A 25,243-nucleotide genomic window follows, 5' to 3' on the forward strand; every position below is an offset into this window, starting at 1 on the left:
ATATGCTTATAAAGGGTAGATATCCCAAATTGATGGAAAGCTAAATCTAATGAAATTAAGAGGGAAGTATTAATTTAGGATTCCACATATAAGAGACCTCACAATGATGGGTAAATATTTATTATCTTTATGCAGAAACTTTGATATATTTATAATGATACCAAATAAGACATAGAGTGAGTGTAGTGGATTATTTGATAGAAAAAGAGAGAACAACTTACCAAATGGGGAATTTTGGATTTGGGATTAGACTTTTAAAATCACCTCATATATCCATTTTATGTTCTTTTAGCATAGAGGTGGTGCAAGCTAATGATTCTTTGTTATGACATGTTAGTGGTAATGCCAATTTGGAAAAATAACAATCTATTAATTTGGAGGAATGATTAGAAGACTTAATGAATTTTAGGATGGTGTAAAAATATAGAATGTAGAATATGAAATAGCTTTTCAAATATGTAATTTTTATTTATAAAAATTGTGTCTAAGTAGGAAAATTTTCAACCTTCCTATCATTGGTATGCTATTTTTCATGAAAAATATAATGCATACATTTATGTTAGCGCAACCTTTGATTACATAAATGATGGAATATTGTTGTAAAAATCATAGAGTTTTAGAGATCATAGTGTTCTTGTGCACAACTATATTTTCAACAATTATGATCTTAATTTTATATTTATTTTTTAAATTATGAAATTCATCATAACCTTGAAAAAACAATGCATTCGATTAGTGCAACCTAAAAGGGTCTTAAAATCAACAAATAGTCCTTTTTTTATATTTTACAGGGGGAGAGAGAGATTTGAAAGGGGTTTGTTGTGAAGGAGGGATTGAGTAAATGATGAAGGGGTAGAGAAAGATAGGATGGAAGATGTGGGGGGAGGGAGAGAGAGAGAGAGGGGTGAGGGAGGGAGGGGAAGAGAGAGAGGGAGAGATAGGGGTGAGGATGGAAGATGTAGGGGAGAGAGAGAGAGAGAGAGAGAGAGAGAGAGAGAGACGGGGGGAAGTGGGAGAGAAATAGGGTGATGAGGAAAGAGACTGGAGAGAGGGAAGAAGAGAGAGAAAGAGAGAGAGAGAGGAAGAGAACACATAGAGATGAGGGAGAAAGGGAGAGAGTTAGTAAGGGAGAGATAGAGAAGGATAGAGGGAGGGAGATATATACAAATAAAAATATGTAAATGGATGGAGAGAGAGAGAGAGAGAGAGAGAGAGATGGGGAGAGACAACGAGAGAGGGGGGGGGGGGGAGGATATTGAGAGAGAAGAGTGTAGAGCTATAAAAAGGGTCTCTTTCACCTCTAATTACCTCACATTAATATGTCAATCCGGGAGCGTTTTGTTATTTCAAAGAGTGTCTCAGTTTGAGGCTATCATTTGTCAGAGTAATGCTGGTAGAACAGTGTTCAAAAGTACAAGAGTAAACGGATGCTTGTCTACAGCTTAACTACTTCAAAAGAGTAAATCACACACTCAAAGGACTAAGAAACTTATCAGTCAAGGGTTCAGTAGCGATAACCCATCCCTTTGGAAACTGATGGAAAAGGAAATCAGAGAACAGATCGTGGATCTGGGAGCCAGACAGTAAATGCCAAGGCTCACTACAGCCTTAGATCATCTCCCACACCAAAATAACAAATGCCTGTAAATGGAACGACAGATAAGAAAATGGAACAACAAATAAGAAATCGAACAGCAAGTCTGCAATGGAACAACAAATCCGAAATGGAACAGCAATTCTTAAATGGAACAAGAGCTAAGAAATAGAACAGCAACTAAGTCTCACAAGCAGTAACAAACTTAATCTATCAAATCAAATGCATTAATCATAATCGAACAACAATCTTTCACTCTTAAGGCAGATCGAACAGCACACCCTAATGGAACAACACTGATTACTGATAAGTTATGGAACAACGCTTGAAAACCATATATATACACAACACTCCTAAATAGTAATCTGATCTAAGTATCAATCTCAGTTAGAAGGAATACGACTACGTTTCAAAATAGAACAACATTGTTCATCAATTTAACAATCGTAAAGAACATAACTCCCAAGATGAATTTTGTGATGTAAATGTACAGCACAAAAGCTCTGAAATGGAATAGTAACAATATTCTATCAAGACCAGTGATATTAGATCAACTCTGAAATGAACAATCACATGATGCAGAGTCAATACAATAGTTCTGTCTGTGGAAACCTTAATGAATTAAACATAACAGAGCATGTGATGTAAACTTATAAAACACATCAGATTACCAAATAACGACGATAAGCAAACCACGCAGAAGACAAACGTAATAATACAGGAGCAAGTGTCCTCCAGCGTCGGGCCCTTAGCCTCCAGGGGTACACCGCTTGAGGTTAATCCAAACTCAGAGATGAGGTAATCACCAAGTTTGTATTAATGCATGAAGCAAAATTACAATAAACCAGTTCTTATCGAGACTCGATGATCAAAGTTTTGATCTTAACAGAAATTACATAAAAACGTAATCATGTCTAACTCTCTCTCGAGCTAACAATGATGTCCCTTTTATAAGGGTGACGGCGGAGATGTCTAAGTACAAAAATAGATAAAACAACGATCCATCGGGATCAAGGATCCTGAGGGATTCGCCGAACCGTTAATCCGTAATCATTTCTTTTCTCTCCTGTGCCGAGCTGGTATCTCCACCTCCTTTTCTGGGCTGATTCGCTTTGATTTTCTTTGCCTTATTTGCATTCAGTCTCCCTTCAAAGGGACAACGGTTATCTCGTCCTTGTCCTTTCCTTTGGAACGGCAACTTCTCATTTTCATTCCTTCCTGCATGAGGAAATGACAATTGTTAGTGTTTTAGTCTTGCATATTAATCTCACATGTTTTGTTATAATTCTTTATCGTTTTCCAAGTTCATGATGCAAAAATGTTTGCAAGTTCTACTGAAAAGATACTGAAATGATCATCAAAAACATACCTCTTTTAGTACTCCACACATCCCCTTGCTTACGCTGTTTCATGCCCTCATGAAAACATTGTAGTTGACATGCAAGGCAGTGAGAGAATAGGCTGGAGATGGAATCTCATGCGGAGGCCTATAGCCATGATAAGTAACTAGGTAGTCAAAGAAATGGCCTGTCTGACCCTCGGGCATCCCATACAGGGCTTGGTATCCAGGTCCAGGGTACCAAATAATTGGACTCCGGAACCTATATCCTAACCAGGATGGCCCTGCTCTCAAAATGATTTCGCCATAAAGGTGCAAATGATTGGCAGCTAATTTAAAATTTTCATACTTAAACGGTTCCCTGAGCTGGATATTCGGATTAGAGATTTGATACCGAAATTTAGCTGCATCAATGGCAAAGTCTTTGATAGAAAGAAAGTATTCTAATCCCTGTCGAATGAGTGCCTCATGCATGGGTCCTAATGTTTCAATGATACCTGGAGTCTTCATGAGGTTTCTATGTGCTTTCCACAACTGTACTGGGTTCCTAGGCTTAGCCCTTACCCACAAATCTAAGCCGTTTTCTTGCCTCTGGAAAGTATTATAGGCTTTAAGCCATTTAATCTGATTAACCCCAAATGAGATGAATGCCTGCAATTGGATGTCTCCAACAAAGGGGCCAGGGTTCAGCTCAGTCTCTTGGTCTAGTACAAGGTTATGTAAATAGAACTCACACAACAGTCTCTGGACTTTTACCCCGTAGTGCTTACAGCAGTCTATAAAATCATTGACAGTGTTAATTTGTATGGGAGCACCTGCTTTAACAACTTTTATTTTTAATTTCAAATACCGTTCCAGGAGAAACAGGGCATAATTTTTTGTAGGGGCTCTACATGCTAAGACGTCATTGTATAAAGAACACAAGGTATCCATCTGCTTGATAACAATATCTAGCCTACGAGTTACCTTTGCAACTTTCTCTTTTTCCTTCCGCCAACCTTCAAAAGCCTGGCTTTCGGATTGATTGACGTTCCTAAGTTGCTGCTGTACCTCTTCATACTTCTCGCAAGGGACCGTTTGCTCTCTAAGCTTTTCTGCTTCTTGCTAAGCTTGCTTCAACCCTTTTCGCAGGGTTACTGTTTTTGGATCTCTTCTCCATGCAGTAGTGGAGGTCGGGAGTTTTACCTGAACTTTCCTATTGTGTTGCTTTGAGTTCAGAACCCTTATCACTCCTGAAAGTGGTGCCTCCATCTGAATTTCCTTATCACAGGTCATCATATCATCCATTTCTATTTTAATGTGAATATCAGTCTGTTGCTGTTCCTTTTCAAATGGAACAACAGTCTGTTCCTCAGCATCATTTGGAACAACAGCTTGGTTTTCGACAGGGTTTTGAACAACAGGACGAATTCTGATCCTCCACCCCTTTGCATTGCGGGGTTTTGCTGAAGTGGTCACCTTTTTCTTTCCTGAACTCCTTTTTACCCTCTGTCTTGCTTTCAGGATCCTAATCTGCTGGTGGAGCTGGACTATTATGTTCAATAATCTCTGCTGTTCCTTTCGCAATTCTTTGATTTCAAAAATTTCCTTAGAAGGAACAGCAGGCTGTTCACTGTGGCCTAGACTGTGACTAGTCCCCGGATCTTCCTTCTGGGGTGTTTCTTCATTGTTCTGCTCTGGTTGTTCTAGGGTAGGAACCCTAACTGGTTCTGTCAATTCTTGGGCAACTTCTTTTTCTGCCCCTGCTTCCTCCAGAATTTCTTCCGGTGTCTTCTGGTTAGGAACAGATTTTCCTGTTCAGTATCTCCTATTGTTTCTTTATCATGAACAGACAGATTTTCTTCTTCTGCCTCCTTTGCATGTGGTTTTTCAGATGCATTTTCCTCCTGGGGTTTCGTTTTGTCATGAAGGTTTGATGGGATGGAAGGTTGGTCATATTCGCCCATATTGGCCAAGACTGCAGCAATTCATCTTCTCCCACTGGGTCCTGCAATGGGCTACCTTCCTGTTGTTCCATTTCCTCCTCCTGCTCAAATTGCTCGGCTTCTGTTTCAGAATGCTCGGCTCCTTCCTCATTTTCTTCTTCGGATTTCTCGGCCTCCTCTCCAGATTGCTCGGCCTCTTCTTTTGGCTGTAAGGGTTGCTCATCTTTAATTTCTACTGGCCGGCTAGTGTTTTCCTGGAGCTTTTCCAGCCTCCCTCGTATTCGTGCTAATTGGACCGATTTCCTGCATTTTTCTGGTTGTTCGGGTGTACCGGTGGCATGCTTACGCTTTGCCGATTCCTTGTGTTTTTCTGGATACTCGGATGTACTGGTGACATGTTTCTGTTTTGCTAATTCTTTGCGTTTCTTTGGACACTCTGGTATACTAGTGGAATGCTTACGTTTTGGGGATGGTGCTGTCAACCCCCCATCTATCATTGCAATTAGCTCTTCCCAGCTGCTCTGCTGCTAGGTGAGGCTATGACTGACAATTAACCGAATCAACCCATGATGACTAACAACTGACTCTACATGCTGTGCCTTTTTTATGCTCCATGCAACGTCATGAAGTAACGAATTCAAAAGTGCAGGTAAATTTACAGAGTATTTCTGCTTTAGAACAGCTAAGAGTTTAAGATGTCGTGGTCTTACCATGTCTTTTCTGCCTTCACAGGTGATGTAGCTTTGAACGGTCCTTGCCAATTCTGCCCAGGGCTCTCCTAACGTTGCTGGTAGAACTCCCTTTCCTTTAATTGCCAGGCTTTGGCCTTCGTCCTGGAAGATTTCTATAATCTTCTGTAATCTCTCCTTTTTTAACGTCCATACAAGTCCGGTGGCTGGTAGTCCTGAGACTTTTGCGATTATGTCATCGGTGACTGCTATATGTCTCCCCCTCACTGTGGAGTAATCCTCTTGCAAATTCTGCAGGAATTCAATTGCCACTATCTCGTTAGACTCCTGCAAGCGATTGAGATAAGTCAGCCACCCTGCTCTTGCCAGGATTTCCCGAGCAGCAGCGGAGACTCTCAACACCTGCGGTTCCCTCCGGATCACTCTTCCTCTCATGGTTTCACTGTGAATTCTCAATGGAACGACAGTTGTTCGTGCTGTTTGAAACATAGAGAGGCTAATGGACACAAGATTTGTTAAAAAAAAACAGAGTATACCATAGAAATGGCTTATGAACAGCAATTCGTGCAAAAAAATAAAAATAGCATGCCGTTAAGCCATGCCATACCCTAGTACACAACTTTCCCGAATAGTGAGCTGACACGTAATCCAAGGAATAATGAGGTTAACCTCCCCCCCCGCAATGTGATAGGTTGTCCTGGTCGTCAAATAAAGGAGCAGCGCCCGTTCTGAAACAGAGTCATAAAGGAACATCGTATAAAAATATGCCATGTTTAGAAAAATAGCAAATTACCAAAATCAAGGCGTAGAGTTAGATCGCATATTACGTAAGAGGCTGCTGTGATATGATGCGAGGCTGGGAGGATAAGACATCTATCGTACTTTCTAAATCTCCTGCGGTCATTGTCAATTGTTCTGCCATGATCGGTGATAATAAATTTACATGCGTTATATAATTCAGGGAATGATATATGATTAATTATTAAGGTATAAGAAACAGAAGGGTGTTAATAACTCACCTATTGGTGTAAATAATGTGACTTCGATACCATTAACAGTGCTCTGCTACCGACAGGTGTTCATAACCTTGGCAGAGTTGTTTATTTCACCCATGGAACCATGATCCGCTGTGTATACTTAGGGAATGTTGTGTGATGTCAAAATGTAGGCCACTATGCTGGCTTGGTGACCAGTTAACCATAATGCCATTCACGAGGAAGGAGTGAAAAGTGGGCAGGCCGGCTCGTGATGAGACCTCCTGTTCCAAGGGTTATTTTATATACCTTTTGGACCATATCCCTGGTGTGGTGGCCATAGTGGGAATGCCACTTCGCTTTCGTCCTCATGATCATGGTAGGTTGGCTCTTGATGAGACCCCCTATCCTGCATTTGACAACTTATAAGTCATGTTTACTTTTTCTTTCTTTTTCACAAAGTACCTTCCCTTATTTATACACAAGGGGTGGTTCAACACTCCTTAAGAGTAGGAATGGTGGAAGAAGTCTTAACATCTCAATAGGAAGATATAAACCCTTTGCTCTTATTCCTAAATAATAATCAAGGAGGATTAAAAAAGGGTTGCCATGATAAAGATGAACAACCATAGCAGAATTAGTAGAACAATGACAACAAAAGATGATAAATAAGTGTGTCCTTCCTTTTGTCCTCTTACCAATGCAGAGCCTTATAAAGATAGCGATTTATGATTGGCTGATTTCAGTATGTTGTGATTCTGTATCCATTGCATAAGTGCATAGCTGTATCCTAAAAGACTTGAAAGAACGGGAGCAATAGGCATCCTCAATTTAGATCAGCAAAAGGAACAAGCTGTTTCATAGGGAGAGCAAAAGCATGCAAGTGATGTTCTTTTTGGAAAAAGGGCCAACAAGAGACCTCAAATAGCAAAAAATGCAAATGTCATTCCTTTGAAAAAGGAACAGCAGAACACACAGACATTGTTCCTTTAGAAAAGGAATGGCAGGACATTCCAATGCCGTTTCTTTGCAAAAGGAAAAACAGAATCAAAAAATGTTGTTCCTTTGGAAAAGGAACAACAAACATGCGGAAATGCTGTTCCTTTTGAAAAAGGAACAACAGTAACTAAAAATGTTGTTCCTTTGAAAAAGGAACAGCAAAAGACGCAAGAAATGTCATTCCTTTGAAAAAGGATCAACAAAAAATAAAGAATGTTGTTCCTTTGGAAAAGGAATAACAGAAACACACAAATGCCATTCCTTTTGAAAAGGAACGACAAAAATAAAAAATGTTGTTCCTTTGGAAAAGGAACAGCAGAACACACAAAAATAAAGGAAAAGCTCCTAATTACAACGAGATGACGGTTGATCCAAAGGGATTTGCTCTTTTGAAAAAGGAATAGCCAGAAGAAAATGTTGTTCTTTTTGAAAAAGGAACAACAAAAATGACAAGAAAACATTAATTCAAAAATATGTACCAAAAAATGATTCATAGAAAAAGAACTTACGTACAAATTATAAAAATAAATGAATTCCTTAATGAATTACAGGTGAGGAAGACTTCTCTTCCTCTCCCAAAATCTCCATATCAGAGTCTCGGCGTAGCTGCTGGCAGAAGGACTCCCGAGTGAGTGGTTTGCGATAAAGACGAACTCGGTGGCCATCTGCCTTGAAGGCATATCCAGAACCGTCAATAGTGATTAGAGTAAGGGTCCCATTGTCATGTACCTTCTAGATTTCATATGGTCCCAACCAATGAGTCTGGAGTTTCCCCGGGAAGTCCTGAAACCTGGAGTCGTACAATAGAGCCCAGTCTCCCTCATGGAAGACTTTATTTTTAATGAGAGCATCATGCCATTTAGCTCGCTGCTTTTGGATCAAGGCAGTGTTTTGAAGTGCAAAGAGCCTAATTTTGTCCAATTCATTGATCTGCTGCAGTCGATTAATTTGTGCCTCGCTTAGATCTAAGCCAACTTCCTGCGCTGTCCGTAATGTTTGGATTTCGAATTCTATGGGAAAAATGGGTTGTTTTCCAAACACTAATTGATAAGGTGAGTAACCAGTGGTGCTTCTCCATGTTGTTCTGTAAGCCCAGAGTGCTTCAGGTAGTCTGGCAGCCTAATCACGTCTATGGGATGCAATGGTTTTCGTTAAAATTGCTTCTATTATTTTATTGCTGCTTTCTACTTGTCCATTCGCCTGCGGGTGGTATGGAGTAGTGATTTTATGCTGGACATGATAATTGTTGAGTGTTGTAGCTATTCTGTTTCCAGCAAACTGTGGTCCACCGTTTGTAATTATTTCTCTTGGAAGTCCATAACGTACAAATAGATGGAACAAGAACTGTATGACAGAGTCCTCTGTAGCTCTAGGCAATGCTTCTGCTTAAACCCACTTGGTGACATATTCTGTTGCCACCAAAGTATATGTTTTCTGGTTTGATGATGGGTTGATAGGTCCAACGAGATCAAGATCCCATCGCTCGAATGGTTCAATGATTAACTGTGGTTTCAGAGGCATCTCATCAGACTGACTAGGGCGTCCTGCTTGCTGGCAGCTGTCACAGGCTTGGACAAATTTCTTTGCATCTTTGAAAATCGTGGGCCAATAATACCCTGTCTACAGCACCTTATGTCCAGTTTTCCGCTCAGAGAAATGTCCACCACATGGTCCATCATGACAGACTTTTAAAATGTCAAAGATTTCATCTTCTCGAACGCATCTCCTGATATGCATGTCTGCCCCTGTGTGAAAAAAATAGCCCCCAATCCACGAGAATCGAGCACTCTTCTGAACAATCTGTTTTCGCTCATTAGGGGTTAGATGTTTTGGTAGTTTACCTACTGCTAGGTAATTGGCAACATCAGCATACCAGGGTGTTTGAACAGCAACAACAAACAGATGTTCATCTGGAAATTGATCCTCAACTGCTGCTGCATCGATTGGCTTTGGCATTCTTGAGAGAAAATCTGCTACAGGATTTTCTTTGCCTGGTCGATCCTTGATTGTAATATCAAATTCCTACAATAAAATCAGCCATCTAGTTATTCTGCCATTTGTGTCAGGCTTATTTGCTATATATTTTATGGCAGAATGATCTGTATACAAGATAACAGGATATCCAGTGATGTAATGTCTAAACTTGTTGACAGCATGTATTACAGCTAGGAATTCTTTTTTAGTAACAGTGTAATTTAATTCAGCAGGGGATAAATTTTTGCTTATGTAATAAATTGCATATGGTTTTTTATCCTCTTCCTGCCCAAGGACTGCTCCAATGGTTGTATCTGAGGCATCAGATGATATCTGGAATGGCAAATCCCAATTTGGTCCTCGAAGGATTGGGGCTATGGATACGAGCTTCTTCAGATCCTTGAAAGCACGTTCACATTTTTCTGTCCAAAGAAAATCAACGTTAGCAGTTAGTGCATATAGAGGTGCAGCAATGTGCGAATAATGTTCTATAAATCGCCTATAATAACCAGAAAATCCAAGAAAACTGCGTACCTCTGTTTGAGTGGTAGGAGTGGGAATAAGCAAAAGTATTTGGATTTTGGCCGGGTCTACCTAAATGCCAGCTGCTGAAATATAGTGTCCTAGGATAAGTCCTTTAGTCATCATCATATAACATTTTTCGTGGCTTAAACAAAGCCTGGTAGCAATGCATCGTTGTAGGACTTTCTCTATGGTGTCCAATGCTGGATCGAAATCATCTCCATATGGTGTAAAGTCATCCATGCATACTTCAAGTCCATCATTTATTAAATCTGCAAAAATGCTAAGGATAGCCCTTTGGAATGTGGCAGGAGCATTGCATAAGCCAAAAGGTAAAACTCGGTAGGCAAATGTTCCCCAAGGACAAGTAAAAGTAGTTTTGTCTTGGTCTTCAGGGGTAATCTGAATCTGATTGTATCCACTGAAGCCATCCAGGAAAGAAAAGAATTTCTTTCCTGCTAAAGTATCTAATACTTGGTCGATGAATGGGAGAGGAAAGTAGACCTTTTGTGTTGCTTTATTTAGCTCCCTGTAGTCCACACAGATTCTCCATTTCCCATTCTTTTTTGGTACTACCATAAGCGGAGAGACCCATTTACTATCAAAGATAAGATAGATAAAATTAACATCTAAAAGTTTTTGAAGTTCAGCTTTTACCACATCTTTTAGATGAGGATTAAGTCTCCTTTGAGGTTGACGAACAGGTCTGGCATCCTTTTCTATATAAATGTGGTGTGTACATAATTGGGGGTCAATTCCTTTCATATCAGGGTAATCCCATGCAAATGCTTCTTTATATTCCCTCAACAAATGGATGAGCTTCGTTTCTTGTTCAGGTGTGAGGTTGGCATTAATGTTTAAGGTTTTTCCCGGTTCAATTTCCACAATTTTACTATTTGCAACAGAAGTAACAGGTATTGTTTGATCATGTGTATCTTTCAGAGGGTCTTCTTCTAGTTCATTATCAAATGCTGCTTCTATCATGTGACACTGTGTGCAGGATCTAGATTCAGTTTGACTAATGAAATTATTAATGGCATCATCTTCCGTTTGTTCTTTAAAATCAAGTGCCTCTTGTATAGTTAATGGAGATCTAATGTTATCAGTAAGGTATGATACAGGGTGCTTATTAGTTTTGATTATTGTGACACTTGGCTACGCTGGAGGATACAAAACTAAATTCTTGATATTTGGTCCTTTGGTTATGGTCATATTTCCTTGCTGGCAGCCAATGTAAGCATCGGCAGTGGCAAGCCAAGGTCTACCTAAAATCAGCGGGTGTCCATCAAGTCGGGTTTTAGGATTTATTATTAGGAAATCGGTTGGATATTCCCAGGAATCGACAGAGACCATAACATCATGTAGAGTACCCTCTGGCCTAACCACAAATCAGTCAGCCAATTCTAGCAAGGTAGAGGTGGGTTCTACAGATGTAATGCCCAGCTTTTGGAAAGTAGTGGTTGTTAAAATATTAATTGCAGCTCCTAGATCAACTAAGGCATTAGACAAGGTCTGACCATAAATTTGGACAGTTACAATTGGATTTCCTGGGTCTTCATATTTAATGGGTGTTTCTTTCCCTGATAGTAAGTCAGATAAAGTGCCGACTACTTGGACTCTTGGATTATTTGTTATGTTCCTCCTTGGTTTCTTTATGCACAATTCTTTAATAGTTTTTGCGTATATGGGGATGTCTTGAATGGCCTGGAGGAATGGAATTTTTATGTACAGATTTTGTAATTCTCCGAGAATGTCAAAATCAGGATATTGTATAGGTCGAGGTATGACTAATCGTTCTGGGAATGAAGGATAGGATGTGGTTGCTTGATTATGAGTTTTTTGTTTATTCACATCCTCTTGTTGTGATAGATGTTCTCTGGGTAACTGATCTTCAATCTGAACTGTCTTGTCTCCCTCGGTTTCAATAATACGGCCAGATCTTAACTGAAGATCATTACACTCCCTTAGATCGGCTCCTATTTCTAGTGTTTCTATAATTTGGAGAGATTGGACCGGTCTGTTATTTGGATTGGGGTTGGGTTGGGTTGGGAGTTGCAGTTTCAGATTAGACTGGGGATTTTGTTGTAAGGTTGGCAGTGTAGGTTGAGGGAGTGGAATAGTTCCTACTGGCTGATGCATCGGTCTCTGCCAGTTTGTCTGCCAGGCTGAACTTTGTGAAGTAGGGGGAGTCCATTGTGGAGGATATGGGCTACCTTGCCAATCTGGTAGAGTATAAGGGAAATTCGGCCAACCAGATTGGCTTGCCTGATTCAGCCACGGGTTTGAAGAAGGAAACGACTGTGGTGACCAGTTTGGAAACGGAGGTTGGGATTGACTTTGCCACATATTATATTGTTGAGCATTATATTGTGGAGGCTGAAAAGAAGAAGTTGGGTCTGAAAACATACCAGATTGTCTCGCTGCCACTGACGGCGCTGGTTGATCAAATACACCGATTCTGGTTCTTCTTCCGCTTCCTTATATACCGCTTTCAACCTAGGAAGTGAGGGGCAGCTCTCCATAAGGTGATCTTTTGTATAGATGGCGCATGTTTGGACTGTATCCAGTGGACACTCCTTGTGACTATGCTTTTTCCTGCATCGGGGACAGAAGATCGCCAAATTCTGTTCTGCCTCCATTTGCTTCTGTTTAGCCTGCATAATATCAAGTTGTGTAGTTAGTGTCCCTAGAATATCAGTTTTAAAATTTTCCAATAAATTTCCAATTTCTACACGTGTTACTCCTTCTGTCGAAATTTTATTATCTCTTACAAACCGATCATGTTCTGCCGGTTTTACTCTTGTGCTGCCTCTCGAGCTCCTGATACATAAATCAATAATGTCAGCAAAATTTTCTTGATAAATATCCCCTTTTCCCATGATGTTTAATGTTTCGATCCATTGTTCCTTCATGCCCCTTATCAATGTTGTTTTTAACACATTATCAGGTAAAGGTAGTGATGCATAAGGAGATCTTTGCAGATTATACTGGAAACGTTCCACATACTCCTCTAATGTTTCATTCGGTCTAGCTGTCATCTGGAATATTTCGTCCTTTAGTTCTCTAGACCTGCAATAATCCTGATATTTTTTTAGAAAAGATTCTTTCATTTGATCCCAGTTATTTATAACCCCACCACCTAATCCCATAAACCATCTTAAAGCAGCCCCTTTTAATGTAGAGGGAAATAGTTTCAGTTTCTGGGGGTCGGTGGTGTAATCATATCCCCTGCACAACACATCAAATTCGAATAAAAATGCATCCGGATCTTCTGATGTAAGACCGTGAAATGTAGGGATATGTTGAAGAGGGATTGCTTTCATAGGCGCATTTGCTACAGAATCCACTATAGGGTATTGTAATGTAGAGGTTTGAGTGTTTGGCTGATTTTGAGCCATAGGGTCGAATATATGCCAATAACCTTCTGGGATATCTAGGAGGGTATTCCTCGGTTGAGAGGGGATGGCTTTGACAGGAATAGTTTTAATAGCACTTCCTCTATCTGGGATAATGAGAATACCTGATGTCTGAGGAGATTGAGTTTCTTCAACAATGATTTTTGCAGCACTTCCCTTGTCTGGGCTGTTTAATGGCTGAGTTGTTCCAATAGGAGATCTTGGTTCCTCGGTTTCCCCTGTTTCTCCTTCTCCTTCACAAAGATTGCTGAAATTCCCTTCCTGCAATAGTTCTGGAGTAGAATTTTCAATTTCTTGAAAGTCCTGCTCTTCAGTTTGACTATGCACCTCAGCAAAGGCTGCAGATGGTGATCTTGTGGCCTGAAGGGAATTAGTAGGCTATTTAGAAATGATTTTCCTGGGTCCTACTGATGGCTGAGATTTTGCTTTCTTATAGATTTCGTCTATGAAGGTTGTTCGGCCAAGGGTCACCGGCCCCTTAGCTTTTTCTGGCTTGGGTAGAGGTTTGGTATTTTTTTCTGGTTTTTTCTACTTAGTCATGCACTCAAATTAACTACTAAATTCTATTCAAACAAAGCAACAACAAATCTGTTAGGAAAGCGGACAGGGGAGCAGGGCTTTTACATGCTCCGTACATAGGTTCTTACCTTCTGTTTTTAAAATCCAACTCTTCCCTAGCAGGTTCGTACACTACTCTGAAAAAAGAACAAATGGCTACACTCTTTCCCCGGCAACAACGCCAAAATGTAGATCTATAAAAAGGGTCTCTTTCACCTCTAATTACCTCACATTAATATGTCAATCCGAGAGCGTTTTGTTATTTCAAAGAGTGTCTCAGTCTGAGGCTATCATTTGTCAGAGTAATGATGGTATTACAGTGTTCAAAAATACAAGAGTAAACGGATGCTTGTCTATGGCTTAACTACTTCCAAAAGAATAAATCACACACTCAAAGGACTAAGCAACTTATCATTCAAGGGTTCAGTAGCGATAACCCATCCCTTTGGAAACTGATGGAAAAGGAAATCAGAGAACAGATCGTGGATCTGGGAGCCATACAGTAAATGCCAAGGCTCACTACAACCTTAGATCGTCTCCCACACCAAAATAACAAATGACTGTAAATGGAACGGCAGATAAGAAAATGGAACAGCAAATAAGAAATCGAACAACAAGTCTGCAATGGAAAAACAAATCCGAAATGGAACAACAATTCTTAAATGGAACAACAACTAAGAAATAGAATAGCAACTAAGTCTCACAAGCAGTAACAAACTTAATCTATCAAATCAAATGCATTAATCATAATCGAACAACAATCTTTCACTCTTAAGGCAGATCGAACAGCACACCCTAATGGAACAACACTGATTACTGATAAGTTATGGAACAACGCTTGAAAACCATATATATACACAACACTCTTAAATAGTAATCTGATCTAAGTATCAATCTCAGTTAGAAGGAATACGACTGCGTTTCAAAATAGAACAACATTGTTCATCAATTTAACAATCGTAAAGAACATAACTCCCAAGATGTATTCTGTGACGTAAATGTACAGCACAAAAGCTCTGAAATGGAATAGTAACAGTATTCTATCAAGACCAGTGATATTAGATCAACTCTGAAAAGAACAATCATATGATGCAGAGTCAATACAATAGTTCTGTCTGTGGAAACCTTAATGAATTAAACATAACAGAGCATGTGATGTAAACTTATAAAACACATCAGATTACCAAATAACGATGATAAGCAAACCACGCAGAAGGCAAACGTAATAATACAGGAGCAAGTGTCCTCCAGGGCCGGGCCCTTAGCCTCCAGGGGTACACCGCTTGAGGTTAATCCAGACTCAGAGATGAAGTAATCACCAAGTTTGTATTAATGCATGAAGCAAAATTACAATAAACCAGTTCTTATCGAGACTCGATGATCAAAGTTTTGATCTTAACAGAAATTACATAAAAACATAATCATGTCTAACTCCCTCTCGAGCTAACAGTGTTGTCCCTTTTATAAGGGTGACGGCGGAGATGTCTAAGTACAAAAATAGATAAAACAGTGATCCCTCAGGATCAAGGATCCTGAGGGATTCGCCGAACCGTTAATCCTTAATCATTTCTTTTCTCTCTTGCGTCGAGCTGGTATCTCCACCTCCTTTTCTAGGTCGATTCGCTTTGATTTGCTTTGCCTTGTTTGCATTTGGTCTCCTGTCAAAGGGACATCAGTTATCTCATCCTTTTCCTTTCCTTTGGAACAACAACTTCTCGTTTTCACTTCTTCCTGAATGAGGAAATGAAAATTGTCAGTGTTTTATTCTTGCATATTAATCTCACATGTTTTGTTATAATTCTTTATCGTTTTCCAAGTTCATGATGCAAAAAGGTTTGCAAGTTCTACTGAAAAGATACTGAAATGATCATCAAAAACATACCTCTTTTAGTACTCCACAAAGAGAGGGAGGGATATAAAGATAGAGCTAAAGGGTGGAGAGAGAGAGAGAGAGAGTTGGGGGAGAAAGAGGGAGAGAGAAAAATAAAGAATGGAGGAGATAGAGATGGAATTGGAAGGGGGTCAGAGAGGGAGGGAGAGTGAAATAGATAGTTATGGAGAGAAAGAGAGAGAGAGAGGTGGGGATAGAGAGGGAAAACTATAGAGACAAAGGGAGAGAGAGAGTGAGTGATAGGGGAGAGAGGTAGTGAGGAGGAGAGGGTTGGGGGGGGTGGTAAATGAGATAGATACAAAGGAGGAGGAAGAGAGAGATATAGAGACAAATATAGAAGTGGAAATGTAGAGAGAGAGAGTGGGGGGTAAAGAGAGAGAGGAGGAGTGAGTAAGGAAGGAGAGAGAAAAAGGGTAGGGATATTGAGAGAGGAGAGAGGGAGGAATATAGAGATAGATCTAAAGGGTGGAAAGAGATGGAGAGAGTGATGGGCCTCCCAAATAAGTACAATTCAAGGCCCATATGACCATCCTTCAGTACATTTAACCTCTCTTTTTACATTTGATGACATCTTTTTGGGATAAAATGTGTTCATTAGGAGGGTTTAGAGATAATTTCATAATATGTTCTTAATATTATTTATTTTGCATGATATTGAGAGAATACTGAGTAAGCTATGAAGATTTGCGTAATGAGAGAATTTTGGGACTTGCTCCCTGCCACAAGATGTTATAGGATGGGTCAATAAATGAATAATATATCATGAAATTATTTATAGATTTTTGAGCTCCGCTTATTGAGAAAACCTAGGGATGCGTTTCCTACTACGGGAGAAGCCAAAACTCGGTATTTAATGAAGATTCCTACTGTTTGGAGCCAGATCCACTTTTTGAGAGATTTTAGATGGGAAACTTGCCTCCTTTTAAGGAATATGCTTCCCCATCAATTTGTATAAGTAATAATAAGAATTATTCTCTAAGGGCCATGGATTTTTTAGTCTTCTTATGAAGAAAACATTTTATTTAGCAGTTCTACTTTCATTTCTTATAGGGATGTACTTGCATTGACTCTAATAATGAAGTATGGTGTCATTTTCAGCTGTTGCAGCTTGATTTCCTTCATTGGAATCTAAGTATCCTTAGGCTTGTCCATCCCAAGAGCCTCATATCCATTTTGTATAATTATTTATCTTCTTTGAATGTCTTGTTCACTTGCATTTATTATTCTTGCATTTCCTATTTATGCACTTAGTATTCAAGCTTCATTTATTGTAGGTTAGATTGGTTAAATGATTGAAGTAAGTGGTTTTTCAGGTCATTTATATAGTTACAAGTTTGAGGAATCATTATAACAACTGCACAAAGTCATATTCATCATTAAGCTACTTCGATTGGTTCATTAGTTCACAATTCTAGAATTTCTGGAAGTATCCTGTAGCAAAATAGTAATAAATTTATGCTAAATTTTAGTACATGTTAATTAGCTTCTTTCAAGTTGATTCCACTTGTATTAAATCCTAAAAAAATCCAAATTAATAAAAAAAAATACCCCATAGTATTTTCACTTGATTAGCTTAAGCATTTGGGTGCTTAGATCAGCCTATTAGTTCACTATTATGAAATTTCTAGTTTTTAGTAGTAAATTTTGAGTAAATTTTAGCACTACTAATGAAGCCATTTCAAGTTGATTCCACTTGTATTGAAGCCTAAAAACATTTAAATTAATAACAAAATTTATCCCACACTGTTTTCGTTTGACTAAATTTGGCATTTTGCATGTTAACTCGAGAAACAAGGCTGTTGGGAGTTTCCTGTAGCAATCCTATAACAACAGAGAGTTTCCTATAGTAGTTTATTTTCGAGGTCGTTTTTAACCCAGATTCACTCCAAATTCATGGTAGAAATAGATTAATGTCTTAGAATAGCATGTGAATTCTTTAATACCTCTTTGGTTGAGTTGAGGCTTTTTTAGGCTATCATTTACCTTTTACATTGCTTGCTTCTTGAATGTTGATCTCTACAATTAGTTCATATTTCCTTTCCTACAATTTACTTTAAGAAAAGTGTGATTTCCTTCCTACAAGAGTAATCTAGGATTTTCTTTTCCTGCAAAATTGAATAGATTTCCTTTAATGCAATTTTATTTCTAGCTAGATAGACTAGATTTAGAATATATTTCCTTTCTATCATTTACTTTCTAGCAAAAGTAGAAAAGGTTTGATTATTTTTATTTACCTTTTGTAGCTTAGGACTAGTGACTTACCTAGATCTTTTCTTATCTAAATTTGTTTATGTTGGGTGTGTGTTATATTCTTTGCACAACTAGTCTCACTTGCAGGGGGGTCATGGGGGGGAAATAGTCCACCCTGTTCGTTGTGTTGGGCACAATAGGGGGGTCACAAGGGGCACACAACCCCCCTCTATTGGGGGGTTTCAAGGGGTTGGAAACCCCCCTGCATAGGGTCTGGGGCAGCACCTTGGGAAAAAAAAATTGGATTCTATATTAGGTGGGTGGACCTACCTATGGTTTTGTGCATGGGTTTTGCACATGGTTTTGGGTATGATGGTTTTCTGCCCATGATATTTTGTAGATTCGCTCAAGGGAACTATTCTTATGTTCTAATACAAGGTTAGTGGATTGGGGTTTATGAATGCTTCTACATGTCTATATATATATATATATTGTAACATTGAAAGGAACATAATGAAAAATCAATCTAGTAGTCCCGATTTTGGGATCCAAGGGAAAATCCCCGTCTATTTGTTTTTTGTTTCTCTCCATTGTATATTTTCTGTTTTCTAAGAATTTGTTTGCAGGTAATTTTTGTACAAGGTTAAAACCTACATTTGGTATTAGAGTTGTTTCAGCTTCAAGGGGACACCTTTTCTGCTGAGGGGTTTTGTTCGGACCTGTAGTAGACCCTATTCAGTGGGAGATTTATGGTATCGATTATTGCAGTGAAATAATATGGTGAGTAGTGGAAAGATAGAGATCAAGAAATTTAATGGTCATAGTTTTGAGTTTCGGAAGCTCATGATGGAGGATCTGTTGATGGATAAACATCAGTGGATAATGGTAGATTCAGGTACTAAACCAACGACAATTTCAACAGAAGACTGGGTGAAGTTGGATTAGAAGGAAAAGAGCACAATATGGTTTTGTATCTCAGATTTAGTATTGTTGAATGTATCAAGGGAGGCTACAACGAAGGATTTTTTTGTTAAGTTAAGGACTTTGTACCAATCCAAGTATCTGGTGAACAAATTGTTCCTGCTGAAAAATTTGTATAACCTAAGGATGAAGGATGAAGACTCAGTGACAAAGCATCTAAACGCCTTTAATACTATGGTAAGCCATTTTTTATTTGTGGATATTAAAAATTAAAATGAAGATAAGTGTATCGGTTTGCTATGTTCTCTACCAGATTCGTGGGATAGTCTCGTTGTTGCAATAGGTAGCAATACAACTACCTTGAAGTTTGATGAAATAGTCTCATCCTTGTTGTTAGAGGAGATGAGACTGGAAAATATGGAGAGCTAGAATGGAGATACCTTGTCTATATGAGGATGGTCCCATAATAGAAAGAAAAATAATTTGCTGAGTGGGAGACCTAAATCTCCAGAATAATATGTAAAGGTGTGCAAGAAATGAGGAAAGGAAGGGCACTTCAAAAAGGAATGTAGATCTAAATCTCTTGAGAAAGGAAAGGGATCTGATGATGCTACTTTTGCAAAAGCAAAAACCATCTCATATGAAGGTGGGGATGTGTACTTGTCTTCTTCTTGAAGTACACATGTAGATCATGAGGCATGGTTGATTGACTCAGGTGCATCCTTTTATTTCACTCCCCATAGGGAGTGGTTCTGCGAGTATGAGAAATATGATGGTGGTGATGTCTTCTTAGGTGATGGTAGGAAGGATAGAATCATTTGATATAGAAAATTGAAGCTAAAGTTGCAAGGTGGAAGGATTAGAACACTTTCGGGTGTTTTGCATATTCCTGCATTGGCTTGAAATTTGATTTCTATAAGCAAGATGGATGATGTAGGTGTAAAAATAGTGTTCGAAAAAGATACCTAGAAGATGGTTCGAGGAGCACTGGTATTGATGTGGGGAGTTTGGATTGGATCTCTATACAAGATTCTAGGTAGTACTGTTATTGATGGGTGTAACATTTGTATGGTTTGTGAAAGTGGAGCAGAAAATCTAGTGGTCTCTTGAGAAAATACCATGTTATGGCATCAAAAGCTTGGACATATTGGAGACAAGGTTCTTTGAATACTTCATGGTAATGGTATGGTAGAAGGTATGTCTAATTTCTCTCTAGATATCGATTTATGTGAATATTATGTATATGGGAAGCAGATTCGGGTGAGTTTCCCCTCTGGTGCTAGGAGGGTGAAAGGGATATTAGAGCTTGTGCATAGTGATGTTCTTGGACCTATGTCGGTTCCATCACTGGGTAAGTCTATGTACTATGTATCATTTATAAATGACTTCTCAAGAAATACATGGATATATTTCCTCAGGAAGGAATCTGAAGTCTTTGATAGTTTTAAAGAATTTAAGGCTCTGGTGGAAAACCAGACAGAGAAGAAGATAAAGGTGTTGAGGACCAATAATGGTGGAGAGTTCTGCAAGAAGGATTTGAAGATTTCTATAAGAAGTGTGGTATAGCATGTCAGAAGACTACTCCATACACACCTCAACAAAACAGAGTTATGGAAAGAATGAACAGGATGTTGATGGAAAAAGCAAGAAGCATGCTTAATGGTGCCAGGTTAGGACAAGAATTCTAGGTAGAGGCAGTGGAGATTGTATGTTACCTGGTTAATAGATCATCTTCATCAACATTGGAGGATAAGACTCCACATGAGGTATGGACAGGTAAGAAACCCTGTCTTTCACATCTAAGGGTATTTGGCTCTAATGCATATGTACATGTTCCAAAGGAGAAAAGAACCAAGTTGGATAGTAACTCTGAAAGGTGCATCTTAGTTGGGTATAGGGATGGTTTAAAAGATTAAAAGCTTTGCAACGCAGAAATAAGGAAGGTTGTGTACAACCAAGATGTGGTGTTTAGAGAGGTGAAAGATGTTATTAAACATGAATTCCTATCAAAGGAACCTGAGAATATAGAGTTTGAGCTAAAGGAGGACGAATCAGAATCCACAGTAGAACAAGAATGAGAAGATGAATAACCACAAACTCCAGTTGTGAGAAGATCATTTCAAGAAAGAAGGAAACTAGAAAGGTACAGTCCATCTGCTTTCTGTTCAATTTTTTCTTTATCTATTACTGATTATGATCCTAGAAATATCAGGGAGGCAGTAGATTCAGATGATGGAAAACTCTTGAAAGAAGTCATGGTTGATGAAATGGCATCTTTGGACAAAAGTGAGCCTTGGGATGTGGTGGAGTTGCATGCTGGAATGTTAGTTCCTTATAATACTAGTGATTCCCCCATTACTCTTATCATTGTAGCCCTTATTGTTATTGTTTTGCCCTTATTTTCCCCATATTGTTATTATTGTGCCCCATAGAAGCCCACTATTGTTATTTTTGTGCCCTTATATTATTCTTGTTATGTCGGCTTTGATTATATTGTGACCCCTTAGACTCCTATATATAGAAAGGAGGTTTTTTCATTTGTATCATCCAATTGTTCATTTTCTTAATGTAAAGGAGATTTCCCCCTCAAAGAGGTTGATTTATAAGGCATTGATCTTTCTTTTCTATCTTTATGTGAGCTAGTTTCATAACATTTGGTATCAGAGCCTTTGGATTCTAGGGTTTCGCTGCTCCAAACAGGTCATTGTGGATTTTTTTCTATAACCTTTTTTCTACGATGTTTCAAAAACTAACAATAAAACCTAGTTGAACCGAAATCATTTTGAACCTCGGGTCCTAGTTTCAAATAGACTCCCGAATTACATTCCAAACAGGTGACCTTGGGAAAATCGTCATAACTTTATCTCTGAGCATCAGATTGAAATTTAGTAAGAAGTTACACAAAGAGGAAGGATTGTAGTTTTCTTTGTATCATTTTCAGATCCGAACGTCGAAACAGTGACACGTGGAACATCATACAAGTTCGCTCCACTGAAAAATTATATAATCAGGTCATCTTGGGAGATTGGGCATAACTCTTTCTTGGAGAATCCAATTTTGATTAGACTGGTGGCAGTGGAAAGAGGACTCATAGGGCTAATGTAGGAAGAAATTTCAGACCTTGGAGATCTGCAATTATAGAGATACAACAGATTCAATATTGAGCTTCTACAAAGCGAAAAAATGTGTGTAGTCTTTTTAAAATTTTGCATAAGTTTGTGTTGAAAAATTAGTTTAAAGTTCAAAGGGCATAATGAAGCACAATTCTCATTAATTGATGCCTCGAAGAAAGAAAATGGAAACATCTAGTAAGCTTCCTGAAATCTCTAGCATGACTCATGAAGAAGAGAAATAATTGCAACATGATATATCAAAATTACGAGACCAAGTGCAACAAATTTCACTCTCACAAAAGGTATCATAAGCTAAGATTGATGGTTTAAAGAAAGGCGTGGAAGCTAGGATGAATGGCATGGAAACTAATATGAATGGCAGAAAGTTAATATGGATGGCGTGGAAACTAATATGAATGGCATGGATGCTAAGATGGATTATATAGAAGAAAAACTGAAAGGTGGCATGGAAGATTTGAAGATAGATTTGACTAAGGTGCTATAAGAAATGCTTACTAATGGTGAAAGGGTAGTAAAGGAAACTCATGATGAGAACAAAAGAAATGTTAACCATGATTTCATAGACTCTAATGTTGGATTGAAGACCCACCATGTTCCAAAGATCGATATGAGGAGGTTTGATGGCAAGGATCTCGTAACATGGATACTACAGATGGAGCAATATTTTGATCTCCATAATGTGAAAAACACACAAAAGGTACTAATTGCAACTTTATATTTTGAACCAAACAGTTTGTATGGTATAGAAGACTTTTCTCTCATAAACAAATTGTCACTTGGGCAGTTTTTATGGAAGAAATGATTGCACATTATGAGGATACAAAAATAAACACTTTTTTTAGCCAATTGATAAAACTCAAACAAAAGGGTTCAATGATGCAGCACATTGAGGACTTCCAAAAATTGAACATAAAGGTAAAAGATATTCCAGAGGAGCATAGGATTGATGTTTTCATAGGGACTTTAAAGGATAACATCCAACATGAGGTTCGCCTTTAGGAACTTGACTCATTGGAGAAGGCATTCAGGTTTGCAAGAAAAATGGAAAGAAAAATTATGGCAACAAGGAAGCCTACCACTCACAAATATAAGGCTGGAAGTGTTGTTTCCCCTAGCCTTCCACAACCTACAAGGTTGAAACCCAAACAATTGGAAGACAAAACAAAAAAAGGTCTTTGTTATTGTGATAGCAATTACACTAAAGTTGATAAGTGTGCCGAGAAGAAATTATTTTACATAGATTGTGAAGAGGAGGAAGAAAAAGAAAAAGAAACATCAAAGGAAGAGGATATACACCATGAATAAACGCTAGAGAAATAAGAAATGAATCTGAACATATCTTGTAATGCATTGGCCGGAATTACCACTCCTCAAACTATCAAGATATGAGGACATATCAAGAAGAAAAAGGTAATAGTGCTGATTCATTCGGGCAGTACCCATAATTTCATTCATTGTAAGATAGCCAAGGAATTGAATAGCTTCCTATATCCAGCACCAGAGTGTCAAGTGATGGTTGCAAGTGGATGAACCATAAATTTCTCTGGAAAGTGCCATAATATCAAGCTATCCATGGGAGAATATGTATTGAATAGCCTAATGATATCCATTCCAATGGGTGGTTCTGATGTTGTACTAGGAGTCTAATGGCTACAATCCTTAGGTACGATAGCTTTTAATTTTCAAGAACTTTTCATGAAATTTTCTTCAAAAGGAAAGGAAGTTGAATTAAGAGGTATCACAGGGAAACCAAGAAAGATAATCAGCTCTAATGGAATGAAAAAGCTTCTAAAGAAAGAACAACGAGGCGTAATTGCACAATTATGTTCGCTATAGGTTCCCACATTGAAATCATCTATTTCTCCATATCTCCAAAGAGTCTTCAACTATCATTCCAAGGTATTTGAGACTCCCAAAGGTCTCCCACCTATTCATGATCATGATCATGCTATTCATTTGATTCCAGGAAATGTTCCTCCAAACATAAGGCCTTACAGATATCCCTATGCCCAAAAGAGTGAAATTGAACGTATGGTTTTAGAAATGCTAGAGGCTGGTATAATTCAACCTAGTCAAAGTTATTTCTCTACTCTAGTAGTGTTGGTGCACAAGAAGGATGGATCATGGTGCATGTGTCCAGATTATAGGGAGCTCAATAAGCTCACTATTAAAGATAAATTCCCCATTCCTATTATTGATGAACTATTGGATGAATTGCATGGATCAATTTACTTCACCAAGTTGGATATTTGTTCAGGATATCATAAAATTAGAATGAAGAATGAAGACATTTCAAAAACAACATTTAGAACTCATGAGGGTCATTATGAATTTTTGGTCATGCTTTTTGGCCTTACCAATGCACCTTCTACATTTCAAGGTTTGATGAATTCCATTTTTAAACCCTTCCTTAGAAAATCTATGTTAGTATTTTTTGATGATATACTAATCTATATTTTGATGATATACTAATCTATAGAAAGTCTTGGAAGGATCATGTTCAACATGTTGATAGGGTGCTCAAACTATTGGAGGAGAAACAATTATATGCAAAAAGCTCCAAATGTTTCTTTGGAGTATAAGAGGTGGAATATCTTGGTCATATTGTATCTCATGAAGGTGTTAAGGTAGACCCTAGCAAAATTAAAGCCATTAAGGAATGGAAAACCCCCACATCCATAAAGCATTTGTGAGTATTTCTCGGGTTGACAGGGTACTATTGCAAGTTTTTTAAGAATTATGGGAGAATAACAACACCTCTAACAACATTATTGAAGAAATATGCATTTTTATAGACTCCAGAAGCAACGGAGGCCTTTGAACATCTTAAAGAGGAAATGTGCCAAGCACTGGTATTAGCTACGTCAGACTTCGCAAAAACCTTTATGCCTCGGGAAATGGAATTGGTGTTGTTTTAATGCAAGAAGAAAGACCCATTGCTTTTGAAAGCTTGTGTTCTCTCAACAAATGTAGTATTGCAACTAGATGGTTTTCATGCTCTTCTTCAGTCCTTGAATACACCAATATTTCATATACAAAAATAATGACAAACTTGTCCAAAAAAGGATGTAACACACTCTTCATTAAACACTTGAAAGTGGTAGGGAATCAGTAATC

The sequence above is a fragment of the Pinus tabuliformis genome, chromosome 9 (genome assembly GCF_031772625.1).
Source record: "Pinus tabuliformis cultivar Carrire ecotype Pingquan chromosome 9, CPIR1, whole genome shotgun sequence".
Lineage (NCBI taxonomy): Eukaryota > Viridiplantae > Streptophyta > Pinopsida > Pinales > Pinaceae > Pinus > Pinus tabuliformis.